We start from the raw sequence: 13,989 nt of genomic DNA, 5'->3' as shown, positions 1-13,989 counted from the left end.
CAACTGTAGCCCAGTGGCTGATTATGAGTAAATTGTTTAGCTTGTCAAAGCCTCAACGTCCTCATTTGTCAAACCTATCATAGGAACACTGTGAGAATTAAGTAAGATAACGCATATATATGCCTAACTCACACTCAGTAAATAGGTGTTATTATTCTTTAGTGTGTGGCTCCTTAATACCTGAGGGAGGTATCAAGTGTTCTGGGAACAGGTGTGGGGTAAATGTTTGCATTGAAGGGCCTCATTTAGAAGAAGAATAATGAGCCTCTGTTATCCCTAACCTGTATAACAGTCACAGTTCTTGCCCTCCCCAACCATGTTCTTGTCAAAATCTTTTATTCTTAGGGATTCATGACTCAGCACATTTTTAATGGAATTGCCATTCAGAAATTCTGACACAAAACAAAACACATGCTGTTCTTCTACAAACCAAATAGAATCCACTTTGTAAATTAAATTGCTATGAGAATTTGAACTTTTATTATTTTCCTTAGGAACTCATCATCCAAACTATGTGGAAGGCAGGCCTGAAGTTGGGCAGAAAACAAAATGCTTCCAGTTGGCACTAATATATTGAGCACTAATTGGTTTCAGCTCTGGGCCCTCACTTCACTGTCTTCCCAGCATGCCTTTGGGATTTACTCTTGAAGGAGTATAATCCCTCACCAGGTCTTCTGGGATTCTATTCCTAGCAGGTCTCAATAACATTAGTTGCTTTTTCCTACATACATTCATAGTCCTAAAGAGTCATTTACTTTTATTCTGCCTCCTTGCAAAATAAAAAAAAAATTATATATTTTTAAAAGTTTAATCAGCTTTTTTTCTGAGTGATGGGCTTAAAACCTTTCGTAAACAGCTGTTTTCAATAATGAACTACTAAGCATGATTAAGGTGCTTTCCTGCTGTTGGTCACCTTGAAACTACATAGCCATAGAGATATGCCTGGTTTTTGTTTTGTTTTTTCAGGAGAAGCTCCTAATGTGATAAGGCAAGTCCTTATTTCTCCAGCTGAGATCTGTAAACTCTTAAATATCTACAGCTTTTATGAGGCGTTCTTTTTTTGTTTGTTTTTTGTTTTATTGTGGTTTTTTTTGTTTTGTATTTTTCTGAAGCTGGAAACGGGGAGAGACAGTCAGACTCCCGCATGCACCCTACCGGGATCCACCCGGCACGCCCACCAGGGGGCGATGCTCTGCCCCTCCGGGGCGTCGCTCTGCTGCGCCTGGGGCAGAGGCCAAGGAGCCATCCCCAGCGCCCGGGCCATCTTTGCTCCAATGGAGCCTCGGCTGCGGGAGGGGAAGAGAGAGACAGAGAGGAAGGGGGGGGTGGAGAAGCAAATGGGCGCTTCTCCTATATGCCCTGGCCGGGAATCGAACCCCGGTCCCCCGCACGCCAGGCCGACGCTCTACCGCTGAGCCAACCGGCCAGGGCTATAAGGCGTTTTTTAAGAGTAGCTCAAATGACTCTAGGACCTTAATAATAAAGAAGACCAGGTTGCATAGGTTATATCAACCCCTAAAAGATGATGGGCCGGGATCAGCACCCATTTGCACATAGTCTTTAAGGCTGCTGGGAGGGCAACATTTTGAGACCATCTGAGCAGGATGCCCCCCTGAAGGAACTGTATCTGCTTGAAGGTCAAGTGTAAAGGGCTGGGTGGAAGAATCATTTGAGGCGAATGAGAGTGCCATACTACACAGTCAGGATGAACTCAAGTACCTGGATAGAACTGGAAAGTATTGGTTTATCTGATTGAAATTGATAATATATGGGACCTTCCTCTGCTCAAGACTGGAAACACCTATAACTGCCAAGGGGCATTTTAGCAGTCAGTGGCTGAGAGGCAGGAGACTAGATAAGAGCTCTGTGTCTCTGCTTAGTTCTCAAAGCTCTGGGAAGTAGTATGAATGAAGAAAAGGTAACAACAGAAGCATCCAGGAACCCTAGAAGCTAGCTCTGGTGGAACTGGGAATAGATCTCTCCAAGAAACTGGAAGAGAGAGAGAGAGAGTATGTGTATGAGAGAGAGAGTGTATGAGAGAAAGAGAGGTCTTTATTACCTCAGCCACAACCCACAAAGTCAAGAGCTATGGAACATCCCAGGAAGACCTTGTTTCAGGACCTGAGGATCCCAGTCTTTCCAGAAAGACCTGAAAATTATGTGGTAGTAATGATAGAGGACAATGTATTGTTCCCAGGGGATGTCCTAGATGCTAGAAATAAGAATAAATAAGAAAGGCTTTTGCCCTGAGGAGTCATGGTTCAGTAGGAGCAACTGATACCCAATTAAGTATAAAATACAGAAACCACTTAAAAAATTTCCCTTGTTAATTTATATAGTCATTCAACAAATTTTTGTTTAGCATTCACCATGTGGTAGGTATGTGAGCACTGAGGTAATGATGATGAGCAAGACAGATGTGGTCCTTGTGTTCACAATGATTTCTTAAATCAAAAAGTAGAATCCTGTGGTCCTATAATTAGTATTTGTACTTTAAGGTCAATTTTTTTTCTGAGATTGTCCTGGGGGAGAAATTATATATATAAATCTATTTATGGTTGTAGTGGATGTCATGGTGTGCCACCCAGATTCCTCCAGGAGCTGGGATTGGCTGTTGAGGCTCACTTGAGCCTTGGCTCTGGGAACAGACTTCAGCTAAAGAGACTACATTTCCCAGAAAAAGCCAGAACTCAATAACCCTGGCCTCAGTGACTGATGAATGGCCTCCTTGACTCAATTGGGACAACTCTGAATTGCCAGCCCAGCTCTAGAGCTTCCTGTAGCAACTGAGGACTCTGTTGCAATTGCATCACAGCTCAACTTTTCTCTCTATCCAATTCTGTATCCCCCCATTCCCTTACAGGTGTTTTTTTTTCTTCTGGAAAGCACTCCCCAATAATCGTCCTGCATGCAAACTTTGTTGCAGTCTGTTTTTCACCAGGAAACTTGACTAAAGATGCCTATAATCTCAATACTGTGGGATAACACCTGCACACAGGGTCATCAGGGCAGAGAGGAATGGGAGACATCTTTCTTGAGGGCTTTTATGTGCCAAGTATCATTCCAGCTACTTCACAACCATATCTTACCCTGCTGAAGTTGCAAAGGCTTTGGCAAAGACTGGGTGTTGTTAGGCAGGCCTGGCTGCTTGACTGTCAAGATATCAGAGATGCCTTTTCTCTTGGTATATTTACAGTTTGGTTCTCTTGTGACAGGTTCAGGTCCTTCATTTCTCATTCATTCAACACATGTTAACTGACCCCTCACATGTGTCAGGCACTCTTCCAGGTACATAGGTGTAGCTGTGAACAAGATAGACAAGCTCCTGTTTCCTTTGACCTTGTCAGGGTCCCGGAGCTAGCTACCCAGAAGCCTCAGCTCTTATGAGAAGCTCTGCAGCTGGGAAGGCCCTTGTGAATTGTCTCAATTGAGTTAAGATCCTCGGAAGAGCAGATTAGGGACCAAAATGCCAATTTGTTCATTTGGTTGAGTAAAAATGGCCTGGAGGACTGGACCTTTGAGTTTGCTTGGTAGTTTCCCTTTTTCTGTATAAAGCCAACAAGAAGCCAAATAGTAATCAAAACTTGTTGGAGGTACTGGATCAGGACCATGGTGGCTCACTGAGTGATGTGTTTAAGAGCATCATGAGAAGACAGCCTGGTTCAACCTTTGCCACTCTAAAGAACCACCTCTGGACATTGTGTAGTTGGGCACAGACAATATTTGCCTGCATGGCAATCCTAATATAAATGTACTATGGCTGACCAACCCATGTTTTCTTCCCCGATATGTTGATATTTTTAATCAAGTCACAGCCAAGTGTTACTGGTCAGAGCCACTGTATATATGTGTGCTTGGGGAAAATATGCTTGATTTTGTTATATTGCTCAGAAGGCAATCTACTTGGGCTGTTTCTAACTTTTGCTGAGGGAGCTACTATCATCATGGGGCAGATGAGGAAACTGAGGAATCAAATGAGTCAAGTAGTATGCTCCAGATTATACCCTCTAGTGTCTCAGGCCCAGGCCCAGATCTTGTCTATTTATGGAGATTGAGAGGTGAATGTGAATATAGAAATGATCTGATCCAACCCCATGACCTCACAGAAGGTAACACTGTGGGCCAGAAGCAGTGTCCAGAAAATAACCCTCCTGCCTCAGTACTCATGCCTAGAAATTTAAAACACCACTCTGCCCTTTCAAAACAAGTAGATGGTTTTTGTTTGTTTTTTTTTGACAGAGACAGAGAGAGTCAGAGAGAGGGATAGATAGGGACAGACAGACAGGAAGGGAGAGAGATAAGCATCAATTCTTTGTTGCGACACCTTAGTTGTTCATTGATTGCTTTCTCATCTGTGCCTTGACCGGGAGACTACAGCAGACTGAGTGACCCCTTGCTCAAGCCAGTGACCCCGTGCTCAAGCCGGATGTGCCTGCGCTCAAGAAGGCAACCTCAGGTTTCAAACCTGGGTCCTCCGCATCCCAGTCTTATGCTCTATCCACTGCATCACCACCTGGTCAGGCTATGTAATCAGAACTTTAATATTAGCAAAGACCTTTTGCGTTATCCAGTATACAGGTAGTAGCCACTAATGTGGTTATCGAGCATTTAAAATGTGACTTTTCTAAATTGAGAATGTTGTAGGTATAAAATATACAGTGGATTTCAAATACTTCATACAAAAAAAGTAAATACCTATTAATTTAAATATTGATTATATGTCTAATGAGTATTTTATGACTAGATGATAATATGTTGAATATATTAGGTTAAAATTATTGAAATATCATTTTTTTACTTTTTTAATGTAGCTATGAGAAAATGTAATATTATACATATGGCTCCTATTATGTACTTATTGGGCACCACTGTTCTAGATATTGCCACCTAGAATCATATTTAAAAATGCTTACCACTTATTATATTTGGTTGCTAGAAATCTTAAATTTATTTTAAAGATTTCCCATTGATTTATTAGTTCAAGAAATCAGATTTATCCTGTAGATTTTCCCACATTCTGAATTTTGCTGCTTGTACCCCTTGTCCTCCATGTTATTTAATATATTCCTCTGTAGCTTGTATTACCGGAAAACTGGTAGTTGTCTAGAGGTTTGATCACATTCAGGTTTGATTATTTCGGTAAGGAAAATTCATTGGTGGGTGTGTACTTCTATCCTTATGCACTAAATATCAGTATCTAGTTATTTTTGGTGTTAAGATTGCATGGTGGGTCCAGTATGATCGTTCACTATATGTTTTCTTATAATATTATAATATTTCCTTTGCCTAATGACTTTTGTGTCTCTTTATTGTTGTAAAGTACCCAATCCACAATTCCGCGAGTTTTCGTAGAGACACCAAGTCCAGATGAATTATGAAGAGTTTTATTAAAGGAGGAAATTTATTAAATATGCCAGCTGCATATAGCTTACACAGGGCAGCAGTCCCAAATCGTGTGTGTCTATAATATTCTAGGGGCTGGTTATATACCCTTAATTATACATGGGCGGGGAAAAGCCTGACATCATGGCATAAGTTTATAACCTTTGTTTTCACCTATACAGGTTTGGGAAAAGGATGAAGGGGGGAATGGGACACAATTCATTAGCAAGTTTATAACATTTGTCTATAGGATTTATAAACAACGTTTCAAACACATTAAAACGTACAAGGTAACACAATGGTAAAAATGTCGCTTTACATATTAAAAGATATTCCTATATTTTCTAGTGTTCATTTGCTATTCCTTTGTTTAGAGATACATACATTAACTACACGCTTTCAGGAGGGGAGAGGTAGTTTCCATGGGGACAAATGCCTGTAAATGGCCCATCAATATAAGAAAAGGTTTATTTTAATCTTTCTCTTCCCACTCCTAGCTAACTATTCACCTATTTCCTTATAGCTTCCAGGGGAGGGGGAGGAGGTCAGAGAATCCAAATCTCCTTCCCCTCTTCATTTACAATACAATGCTATTGGCCATCCTGATTTGATGCCAATCACACAAGCATAGAAGTCACATCTACAAAGTCTCTCTGCACACCTAGCCCAAATTAATAAAATGTTTTTTAAGCTTTCTAAAATATTAATATTAATTCTGTAGCTTTTTGGTACCTTACAACAATCCCCACTAATTTTATTTCCAAAGTCAAATCCTTGACTTAGTTTATTGGAGAGCATCAAGCTGTTGTGTAGAAAATATTAACTTATAACATGTAATAGATATTTAACAAACAGCGTTAATAGCAATATAGTTCACTAAAGAAACAAATATTACTGATTAATTTCCCATAAACTGCACAAACCTTTTGCAACTTACATAAAATTAACTGGCTTTTATAACAATTTACTTTTAGTCAGAACTCTTAATTTTAAAATCTTTAACCTTTAATGACAATTAAGTTGAATTTTTTTTTTTACCCTAGCTTCCCTTTTCCTAAAGTCTGAGTAAAAAGGGAGTCCTTAGTGAGCTTCTTCATACATTCTCTGTACATAGACCAACCAGCTTCTGGTTTGTAGTTGGAGTAAGGCACGCCGTCTTTCTATTTTGGTAGCAGTGGGAGTCAGAATCACAGTGTGTGGACCCGTCCATGTGGGAGCCAGTTTCTGGGTGATGCACTGGATCTCCTAGTAATGTTGGAAGCGTCTCTTGGATAGTCTTTTGAACAGTTTGCTGTGTAACCTGTAAATTCTGCACGTACTTACTAAGAAAGGAGTGATTTTATCTTCATTATTATTTGATTTATGCATTTTACTTGCCCTGAACCTTTGGGGCCTGTGGGCACAATGTAACTTCAAATTAGTTTCTAATTAATATTGGGTTCCTTTCCTACTAGCTTTGAGACTGTGGACACAAATCCAGGTCCAATACTAGAATGGGCAAGCTAAACCTGGAAAGAACCATATATAGCAATTTCCTAACAATTGTCAATTAATTTATTAAAGTCTATTTCTAAATGTTTACCTGGGAAAATTCTTTTTTGTTGGTAAAATCTTTTTCTAATTGGTTTTGAATAAACCTTTGGCAATAAGGGTCCCAAACCCCCACTGGTTTGGGGTGGCATCTTTCTATCTATTTGAATTCCTATGTCCTGATTTTGATGCAGACTGGAAAATATAAAATAAACAATAAAATTTAAATAGCTAATGTTAACAAATACTATAACAAGCATCTTAATACAATAAAATGACTAAAGTCTATTAGATTATTAAATGAAACAAAGTTCTAACTAATATAACAGGATCCAAAATAAAATTCTTATAGTCACAAATGTTCTTAACATGTTAACATAATTTCACTAAGTCTATGTTGACACTATTGTTGCTTTATATTATTTACAAATGTAACCCAATTTCTATTTCAGTCTGAGAAATGTCCTAAAGAGCATGAGTCATACATATTCAGGAAAAGTCTACGAGGCACTGGAACTGTGGTCACATTTCTACACTTTGCAGCTAGAGTCTAAGTCCTAATGATACTTGCTTTTAATTGGAATGAGGAGCAGGTCCTAGCCTATAATAGGCATAGGGGCATTGAGACAAGAGGAATAAAGGAGATACTATACATTAAAAAAAGTTACAGAAATTAGACTGTTAATACCCACAGTAGAGACCTTTGAGGAATAAATAAAACTTAAATATTCAGGCAAGGCATAGTAAATTGCCCTCATGATTATAAGAAATAAGATCAATTTACCTGTTACTTGGAAGAAATTCCCTAGGCTCATAAATGGTGTCGTGAGATGGGGCCAATGGCCTTGGGCACCTTTAATTTTTCAGTGGCAAGTCCCAGCAGGCAGGCAAAGTAAAGTCACAGGTACTGGAAAGGGTTGGAAGAGACTGAACCCTCTTTCCCGGAGCAAGGGGGCAGCTTACCTTCTCATGTCTCTCTTTCCCACAGCAAAGGCATGTCCCCTGGTTGGGGCTGAGAAGCCTGGCAGGCCTCAGCTCAATGACCTTTCTTTCCACTCTTGAAGCAGGGCCCTGATGGAATCCTATGAAGCCCCTTTGAGGCATTGGAGCCTTTAAGGCAGCGGTTCTCAACCTGTGGGTCGCGACCCCGGCGGGGGGTCGAATGACCAAAACACAGGGGTCGCTTAAAGCCATTGGAAATACATATTTTATTTAAAAATGTATATTACCTAGCATTGAACAATATTGTTGCAAAATGATAATAAACTAAACCTTATATAAAAGACATTATTAACAATTCCTAATATTTAAACTAAGATTTCAATATCACAGAGCTATAAAACAGCAAATAAAGAATTAACAAAAGGCCTTTGAAATAACATATATATTTCTAACATGGAAAATACTTTTTTACACAACAGTGGGGGAACAATAAGTCACCACTTCTAACCCAGTGGTCGGAAAACCTATTAGTTAATAGAGACAATTATTAACAGTACAATAACTGAAATTTCTTTAAGAGCCAAATTTTAAATTTAAACTATATATGTAGGCACCTTCCTTGTTGAGGCAGCGCCCACACTTGGCACTTTGTTGGAGAGCTATACCTAAGAAGGCAAAAAGGCCTATGTGGCCCGTGAGCTGTTTGCGAATGGTAGTTTGCTGACCAGAGTTCTTAGGAAAAGGGGGAAAAGGAAGAGGCATCCACCGTGCCTGTGCCTCTTTGCACAACCCGAGGGCTGACTGAACCCGAGCCCGGCCAAGCGCAGGATGGCAGCAGCGACGAGGCTTCAGGCTCAGTCCCAAAGTGGCACTCATCCTTCTCAGGGTTCCCATTCCCTTCTCCTTCACCACTGGATTAGGGACATGGTTGCCATTGGAGAGGTGATGCGGCCGGGCGGGTGTTTGGACCTAGCATTTCTAAAAACCAAGCCAACTTTCATTTCCTCCACCGGCAGCTGTTTAGCTTTATTTCTTATAATAAAAGCAGCAAATAAAAACACAATTTTGGCCCTGGCCAGTTGGCTCAGCGGTAGAGCGTCGGCCTGGCGTGCGGGGGACCCGGGTTCGATTCCCGGCCAGGGCACATAGGAGAAGCACCCATTTGCTTCTCCACCCCCCCTCCTTCCTCTCTGTCTCTCTCTTCCCCTCCCGCAGCCAAGGCTCCATTGGAGCAAAGATGGCCTGGGCGCTGGGGATGGCTCCTTGGCCTCTGCCCCAGGCGCTAGAGTGGCTCGGGTCCCGGCAGAGCGACGCCCCGGGAGGGGCAGAGCATCGCCCCCTGGTGGGCAGAGCATCGCCCCTGGTGGGCGTGCCGGGTGGATCCGGTCGGGCGCATGCGGGAGTCTGTCTGACTGTCTCTCCCCGTTTCCAGCTTCAGAAAAATACAAAAAAACAAACAAACAAACAAAAAAAACACAATTTTTACAAATTTACCTTCCTAACAGTGGGCTGTTTTAGGGTATATGAGGTTTCCAATTTTCCTGCAATTCCCTGAAAAGTTTTTTTACAGTTTTTACTATTATGGCTAAAGCAGTGGGTCTCCCTTACGAACCTCACACCTCCTACATAACTGAGAGACTTGGAGAGACTCCAACATCCCCTTGGTCCCTCGGGAGAGTGTTGGAATTTTTCTCTAATTTTTACACTAGTAGAGGGCTACCAGCCCCCACCCTACTCCATAAAGGGCCTATCCCTGATAATTCTATTTTCTTTTAATTTTGTTACTTATGGTTCTGTTACTCCTTCTGGAGCTGGAATTTATTTCAAGGAACTGATAACTAGCAAGGTCCACCTCTGAGGTTTGTTCATTTCTAAATTCTTTTCATTTCTCTAAGATTTTTCTAATAATATAATATTTCTACCCTGTATTTTCTAAATGGACAAAACTTCTTTTGGTCAGTAGGCGGATATTTGAAATTCGTTTCTATTCTATATTTTAGTCACCCCACCCTTTCTCTATTACTCTTTCTCCGTTGCTCCGCAGATAGCAGGCTGAACTCGAGCCTAACCGTGTGTCTGGAGGCGGTGGTGGGGCTCGCCTCTTGGCGCTCGACCTTCTGCTTGGGTGCACTGTGGTGGCGAGGGCAGGAGCGCAGCTAGTGGGGGGAGGGGCATGTCTATGTTCACCTCTTCGTGCCCCCATTCCATTGTTCCACACACCACGCATCCTGGCTCAGCTTTTCTTTCTTCTCTCACCTAAATTGTTTACTTGCCAGCCCTTTCCCCTAGAGCAGGGGTCCCCAAACTACGGCCCGCAGGCCACATGCGGCCCCCTGAGGCCATTTATCCAGCCCCGCTGCACTTCCGGAAGGGGCACCTCTTTCATTGGTGGTCAGTGAGAGGAGCATAGTTCCCATTGAAATACTATACTGGTCAGTTTGTTGATTTAAATTTACTTGTTCTTTATTTTAAATATTGTATTTGTTCCCATTTTGTTTTTTTACTTTAAAATAAGATATGTGCAGTGTGCATAGGGATTTGTGCATAGTTTTTTTATAGTCCGGCCCTCCAACGGTCTGAGGAACAGTGAACTGGCCCCCTGTGTAAAAAGTTTGGGGACCCCTGCCCTAGAGGCTGGAGAAACACATTCCCGGGCATATTTCCTATTGCAATATACACATTGTTTCTTCCTGAGTTTTAATTCTTTCTCTTGAATCCCTTTTCTGTCTTAGATATAAGTCTGGCCAGACTAGGAAGACGTAGCACCCTTTCTGTATTGAACAAGCTTTTAGCCATTGTGGCGGATCTAATGTTAAATTTAGCCATTGATCAATGTATGGAAACTGATCAGGGTAGCCTGGATCCTCAGTTACAATATTTCAGACTTCCTTTACTAGCTGAAGATTAAAGGTTTCCATTGCCGGTCGTCCTATTCCGAAAAGAGGCCATTCTTATTCACAGAGATAGCGTAGCCTTTTCTTGGATCATTTAATTCCATAATCATGGCCATCTTCATAAGCTTCTTGAAAGTGCTTTAGAAGACAACCTAAAGGGGTCTTCTGTGAACTGGCCCCTCCTTGCATATTGAAAAGCTAAGGTTACTAATTACAAAATTAAAACTACTTCAGGAAAATCCAGAAATTAGTGCACCAATAAAAGCAAGAAAGATAAGACGAATAATTAACCAGCACCCAGAATAAAGGGTGTTTGACTATAGAGGTATTAATTATTACACAAGACAAGGTGAAGGAGCCAACAGAAGAGAATAACTTCCTTTAGAGGAGAAACCTAACAGGGTGCCCTGAAGCTAGAATTTGAGAACAAAGAAAGCCACTTAAGATTGCTTTGTAGTCAGAAGCTTCCAATTTTGACACAAGAGACTCACGCCAGGCCTTAAAACAAACACATTTAGACATTAAACAAAGTCTTATACACACAGACAATGCTCACTCTCATAGACGAGGGAAGGGCTCCCCCTCATGGCCTCTCAGGTGTATGCAGGCTGCGTTCCAGCAAGAACTTTAGACTTAAACCCAGAAAGTTTAGACAAAAGTAAGGAAAACAAAGAATGAGATCTCAACAAATACAAAGGTGTCCCTACTCAGGTTTGTGTTTTTTTTTTGAGAGCATAATACAACTAGCTGCCTCTGGAAGATCGAGGTCTCTACTCAGTCCCCTTTAATTATCTTTCTAGGGAAATGTACAAATGTGCAAACACAAACAGACATCTCTGAAAACTCGAGACAGAACTGATGGACTTGGTCACTTCAGCTCCTCCCAATTGTCTTTTCAGAGTACGACTAAATGTGCAAACACAAAACCGCGATAGAAGCTGATGGACCTGGTCACTTCAGCTCCTACTAATTGTCTTTCCAGAGTACAACTAAGTGCATCCCAGAGAATCCTAATCAGGACTAACAGACCTCCTACCTACGTCTTGGTCTTTAGAGAATTCACAGTGAGACTAGTTTCAACTCAGTAATACCGGAAAGCTGGCTCTACCTACATACCTCCGAAGTTTCAACTCAGCGATGCAGACGATCTGTTTTACCTACACACCTCTGGAGTTACAACTCAGTAAAAGTGACAGATTTGCTTTACCTACAAAATTCCAGAGTTATAACTCAGCAAAACAAAAGATCTACCTCACCTATAAATTTCGGAGTTTCAGCTCAGCAAAGCAGCTCTGAAGGCCCTACCGACATCACCGGAGTTCCATGTCTCTGGAGTCACAACTCAGCTAAGCCCCTAAATCTACCCTACCTACATTCTAGTCCCAAAGAAATTTGACCAGTACCAGTCCCAAGCAGAAAAGCGAAAGAAAGAATTCAAAGGAAAGCCAAAAAAGTCAGTAAAGCAAACAGAGTTGCTTTTACCTACCTCCTCAATTTCTCTGCCGAATTATCCAAATTGTTGAATTTGGGAACCGGGAGGCATCTACTAGAGAACTGTCCGGACCCCACAGGAAAACCAGGAGCCCTGAAAACATGTCAGGTGGGACCTCTCCTTGAAATTCAAGTGGGACCGGGCAGCTTCCCGGAGAGACCAGCTGATTCAGGGTGTCTCTACCGGGTGATGTGAAACACCATAGCCACGCATTGGGTGCCAAATGTTGTAAAATACCCAATCCACAATTCCACGAGTTTTTGTAGAAACACCAAGTCCAGATGAATTTTGAAGAGCTTTATTAAAGGAGGAAATTTATTAAATATGCTGGCCATATATAGCTTACACGGGGCAGCAGTCCCAAATCATGTGCGTCTATAATATTCTAGGGGCTGGTTATATACCCTTAATTATACATGGGCGGGGAAAAAAACCTGACATCATGGCATAAGCTTATAACCTTTGTTTTCACCTATACAGGTTTGGGAAAAGGATGAAGGGGGGGATGGGACACAATTCATTAGCAAGTTTATAACATCTGTCTATAGGATTCATAAAAGATGCTTCTACACGTTAAAACTTACAAGGCAACACAATGGTAAAAATGTCACTTTACATTATTAAAAAACATTCCTATGTTTTCTAGTATTCAGTTGCTATTCCTTTGTCTAGAGATACATACATTAACCACATGCTTTCAGGAGCGAAAAGGTAGTTTCCATGGGGACAAATGCCTGTAAATGGCCCATTAATATAAGAAAAGGTTTAATTTACTTTTTCTCTCCCTGCACCTGGCTAGCTATGCACTGGCTTCCTTATAGGTGTGTGTGTGTGGGGGGGGGGGGGGAGTGTTAGAGAATCCAAATCTCCTTTCCCTCTGCATTTACAATACAATGCTATCGGCCATCCTGGTTTGATGCCAATCACACAAGCATAGAAGTCACATCTACAAAATCTCTCTGCATGCAGAGCCCAAATTAATAAAATGTTCTTTAAGCTTTCTAAAATATTAATATTAATTCTGTAGCTTTTTGGTACCTTACAACATTATGAGCATTGCCTAAGCCCATGATTAGAAGTTACAAAATGGTAAAATTCTAATTTTATCTTTCTTCCATTTATTAGCTGACATCCTTCTATAAAGAGAAGATTCCCTTTGTCAACTCTCAATTTCCTCAAGGAATAGTGGATATAAGAAAAGCAAGATGTATATTTGATTCTTTATCAGTTTCAGGAAAATAAGCAGGTTTCCTGGTATCCTCCAAATTACACCAGTGAGTTCTGCCCCCCACCCTCAGGGAAAGACATCGTTATAAATGAATTCATGGACTTTTAAGTTGGGGGCCAGGGGCTGCCGCCTCATGGCCATTCAAGTGCAGATTCTCATTGAATTTGAGCAGACAGTAAAGAAATGGCAGAGCCAGAGGATGGTGAGCCATTCTGTTTATTGGTGTCTCACCAAGACAGGCAAGCCACAAGAAAGCCAAGCTAAAAGCAGAAACCTGCTTTTCCCATGGAGGACAAGGGATCAGGGAGGAAAAAAGAAATGCTACCCCACCTCTCAGTGGCGGGGGCAGAATCTCTCTTCTCCTTCTGCTCTCTCTTTTCAAAACTTTCTGGCGTGAAAACCTCTCCTCCAGCAAACATTAGCAAAACAATAGTCCTTCCCAAGCAGGAAGGTAATTTGCAATTTCACAGACCACATAACCCAGCGCTGCCCAGCCCCCAAAGCACACTATAAGTGAGTAA

The sequence above is a fragment of the Saccopteryx leptura genome, chromosome 9, assembly GCF_036850995.1.
Source record: "Saccopteryx leptura isolate mSacLep1 chromosome 9, mSacLep1_pri_phased_curated, whole genome shotgun sequence".
Taxonomy (NCBI): Eukaryota; Metazoa; Chordata; class Mammalia; order Chiroptera; family Emballonuridae; genus Saccopteryx; species Saccopteryx leptura.
The sequence above is the reverse complement of the archived record's forward strand: the minus strand, read 5'-3'. Positions refer to the sequence as shown.